The sequence below is a fragment of the Coffea arabica genome, chromosome 10c (genome assembly GCF_036785885.1).
Source record: "Coffea arabica cultivar ET-39 chromosome 10c, Coffea Arabica ET-39 HiFi, whole genome shotgun sequence".
Taxonomy (NCBI): domain Eukaryota; kingdom Viridiplantae; phylum Streptophyta; class Magnoliopsida; order Gentianales; family Rubiaceae; genus Coffea; species Coffea arabica.
Genome location: NC_092329.1, coordinates 24,901,343 through 24,906,025, shown reverse-complemented (window position 1 = coordinate 24,906,025; position 4,683 = coordinate 24,901,343).

Here is a 4,683-nt window from a genome sequence, read left to right as displayed (position 1 = left end):
AATGTCTCTGTCCTCAAATCCCAGTTGGATGCCTTGCAAAGCCAAGGTAGTAATGGGAAAAGGCAACAATTCAAAAAGCAAGAGGGGGAAACTGCTTTTGTCTAGAATCGAAACCCTGTTCCAAGACTCAGACCTCGACAATACCCTACCTACTCAAGCCCTTATCCTTACTATTCAAGCTCTCGTCCTGTTTACCATACCAATACCACTCACCCTCGACCTCGCCCTAACTACAACAACTCGCCTATGGCCCCTTTTCAAATATCCCAACCTAACTCCCAACAAGTTCGACCCCGACCTCCCTATAATCAACAATTTCCCCCACCAAATAGACCTACCTATAGCTATCCCCAATCCACTGAAACCTACAATCAAAGCCGCACTCGGACCTTCACCAACCTAGGCAGGCCTTTGGACCAATTGTATGAACAATTGAAGGCTGCCGGCAAAATAGACATGATTCCCCCTCCATCTTATCCTTATGGCATGCCAGCTGGATACGATCCACAGTCTACTTGTGCCTATCATTCGGAAGCACCTGGTCACTCAACCGCTGCTTGTAAAGCCCTTAAGCACAAAGTTCAAGACATGATCGAGGCAGGGGAAATAGTGCTAAGAGGAAAAGGTGAACAAGGTCCGGGTATAAGTACAAACCCTTTTCCCAAGCACCAGGACACCTTTGAGGCATCCACCTCCGGTGACGAAATTTGAAAATCATAAAGGAGCTCTGCACAATTTGGATGGCTGACTATCCTCCCTCTCAAAGGGAATTTCGATAAATCTAAGGGTTGTCATTTACTAAGGTTCACAAAAACTTTTTCTTGCATATGTGAATAGCTTAATGAAAACGTCTTTTGCATTTGAGTTATGTCTTGTTTCCGCTTTGATTTGGAGTTTTCTGACATGCACAATTTGTTTATTTGTTTATTTATTTGATTATTGTCCTGAATTTTTTAATTCTTTGAGATGGCCAAAGATGAAATTATTTGACCCTTTGAATATCATTGTTCTGGAATCCGATGATCCCTTCATTGAAAAATCCCTTCATTTGAAAAATCTCTTCATCGAGAAATCCCTTCTTTGAGAAAGCCTTCATTGAGAAAACCCTTCATTAAGAACCCCCTCATTGAGAAATCCTTTCTTTGAGGAAGCCATACATTGAAAAATCCCTTCATTTGAAAAATCTCTTCATCGAGAAATCCTTTCTTTGAGAAAGCCTTCATTGAGAAAACCCTTCATTAAGAACCCCCTCAATGAGAAATCCTTTCTTTGAGGAAGCCATACATTGGAAAATCCCTCCGTTTGAAAAATCCCTTCATTTGAGAAATCCCTTCATTTGAGAAATTCCTTCATTTAAGAAAATCCCTTTCCGACCAGGTTGAAAGCTGATTGGTTAAAGCAGTGTCATCAACGATTGATTCTGATTGATGAAAAGCAGTTGAATGCTATGTGCCATGACCAATGTTGTCAAAATGCATGGCCTGTGTTCATAAAAAAAGGGGCCGCCACCGATCTTCTGAAGAAGGGAACAAAGTGCTAAAGTAATGAAAGATGAAGTCGAAGGCAAATTTGCTTCAAATTGGCAAAGCTCATTGGGTGTTCAAAAGGTATTACCTGGCGGAGAATTCATGGATAGACTGTGACGCCCCCACCTCCCCCTAAGGCGTCACAATCTCCCCTCCTTAAAAGAATGTCGTCCTCGACATTCCCTCTTGTACCAATCAAGTCAAGACATCCCGCACAAATCTCTCAAGAGTCAAATCAAACCCACAGTCCGGCATCCTAAACTTCAAGCCTAGGATACACTACAGAGATCTGAAACCTAAGCTCTGATACCAACTGTGACGCCCCCACCTCCCCCTAGGGCGTCACATAGACAGGCATTCTCTCAACCTATCAACTCAGACATGTGTAAGAAATTCTTTATTTGATTATGCAAATTCCTTCTAGGAAATCATGCAAGAGACGAGGCAAAAGTCAGGCCATCTTCCTTTCCAATCAAAACATTTCATCCCTAGTCGTCCCTTTTGAGCTATCAGAATAATAATTTTTTCGTTTGACAGCCCCTGAGGATTGCAAACCCCACACTGGGGCAAATTCATTTTGAAAAAGAGATGATCAGAAAGGGAAAGCCCTACACTGGGACAAATTTATTTTTGAAAAAAAGAAAAAGAAGAAGAAAAAATGGAAAAGAAGGAACCCCACACTGGGGCAAATTTACTTTTGAAGAAAACTGCAAAAGTGAGAAATATGCAATGAAAATGCAAAGAAAGAAAAATCCAATCGGACTGGGGCAAATTTCCTCGGTTTTGTTCAGAAATTGGGGATAATTTCAAAATGATGCACTCTCAGGTTATTTCACCTCTCATAAGCACAAATTACTTTCAAGCCTCAACTTTTCTTGAAAACACCCCACCTGATCTCATTACAAAAGCCCAAAGTCCTGGCTTTCGTCACTTGTTGTATTTCTATTGGGAAGTTTGCTAATCAACTGACAAGTGATGTCCATGATGCCTTCGTTTAAGTCTATAAGGGAAGCGCATTTTACTGATGTCAGCAATTTTTCAACTTACATTTCTGAGTCGATCATGGTTGAGCTCTTCCATTTGCTTCCTTAGGTGAAAACCCGAAAGGACACCTCAAAAGAAAAGGAGGAAAAGAAAGAAAAGAGAAAAACACGAAAAAAAAAACAAAACAAAACAGAAAAGAGCGGGGGCAACCTTGGTGAAAACCCGAAAGGGCACCAAGAAAGGGTTTTTGCAGCAAGCGAGCGCGAGGAGGAACGGCTGGCGACCTGGTTCATTTGGATTTCTCCTCATTTTTGTCATCCTTCTACCAATGTTGGATTCCAGAATAAAGATATCCAGAGATTTGAACATGACATCTGTTGGCCAAAAGCTGTGTCATTTTTGTAAAATATTCTTTTGCAAAATACATTTTTAGGAAGCTTATTTTTCCAAATTGCTTGCATTCATGGCATTTTGTAGGCTTTAAACACAAATGGTTACGTTTGTATTCTTGTGCATATTCATTCCTGCATGACAGATGAAGTTACCTTGCATACCTCATTCTTGGTCACTGAATTTTGGTGAATAATAATCCCTGTGGTTTATTCGAAGCATACTTGGATTCAGCCATTTTTTGAAAAGGGTTAAAGTTCAACAAAGCCAGTTACACAAGCTTCACAATATGGCAAAATGCATACCCGGTCAGTCTGGGAAAAGCAGTGACGTTTGGAAGCGACAAATCCAACCAAGTAGGATGCCACAGCAAAAGTTGGCAAAAGCATCACAAGACTCATGTTTATGCGATTCTCAAGGCAAATTGGATCAAATGATGGTGGCAAGTCCATTATTTCTTATTTTCTTGCAGGAACGTTGCATTTACAAACAAAAGCAGCCACTTTCCTTTTCGCACCGAAATCGATGTCAGAAAAGCTCCACAGAAAGCAAAAACGTAGTGATAATGTTATTGGCAATGCATGATCATAAGAAACAACATCAGCTATCATTTCAGCCACAGAGATCAAATCTCCCTCTTGGTACAAAATTTGAACTACCCCGAGGTAAAAACTCAATTCATTGTTTAAACTTCCCCAGTGGAGTCATGATTTTAAGCTTTATTCGGGTCAGTCCCATGATTTCAAGCTTATTCGGGTCAGTCCCATGATTTCAAGCTTATTCGGGTCAGTCCCATGATTTCAAGTTTATTCGGGTCAGTCCCATGATTTTAAGCTTTATTCGGGTCAGTCCCATGATTTCAAGCTTATTCGGGTCAGTCCCACGATTTTAAGCTTTATTCGGGTCAGTCCCATGATTTCAAGCTTATTCGGGTCAGTCCCACGATTTCAAGTTTATTCGGGTCAGTCCCACGATTTCAAGCTTATTCGGATCAGTCCCATGATTTCAAGTTTATTCGGGTCAGTCCCACGATTTTAAGCTTTATTCGGGTCAGTCCCACGATTTGAAGCTTATTCGGGTCAGTCCCACGATTTTAAACTTTATTCGGGTCAGTCCCATGTTTTCAAGCTTATTCGGGTCAGTCCCATTATTTCAAGCTTATTCGGGTCAGTCCCATGATTTCAAGCTTATTCGGGGATTTCAAGCTTTATTCGGGTCAGTCCCATGATTTCAAGCTTATTCGGGTCGGTCCCACGATTTTAAGCTTATTCGGGTCGGTCCCACGATTTTAAGCTTTATTCGGGTCAGTCCCATGATTTCAAGCTTATTCGGGTCGGTCCCATGATTTCACGCTTATTCGGGTCGGTCCCACAATTTTAAGCTTATTCGGGTCAGTCCCACTATTTTAAGCTTATTCGGGTCAGTCCCATGATTTTAAGCTTTATTCGGGTCAGTCCCATGATTTCAAGCTTATTCGGGTCAGTCCCATGATTTCAAACTTTATTCAGGTCTAACCCGTTTACTGTCTGGGTCTATCCCATTTACATTTCTCTCTAGGTCTATCCCATTTTAAATTCCTGTTCGGGTCAGTCCCGTTTTACATTTCTGGTCGGGTCAGTCCCGTTTTAAATTCCTGTTCGGGTCAGTCCCGTTTTAAATTCCTGTTCGGGCCAGTCGTGTTTTAAATTCCTGCTCGGGTCAGTCCCGTTTTAAATTCCTGTTCGGGTCAGTCCCGTTTTAAATTCCTGTTCGAGTCAGTCCCGTTTTAAATTCCTGTTCGGGC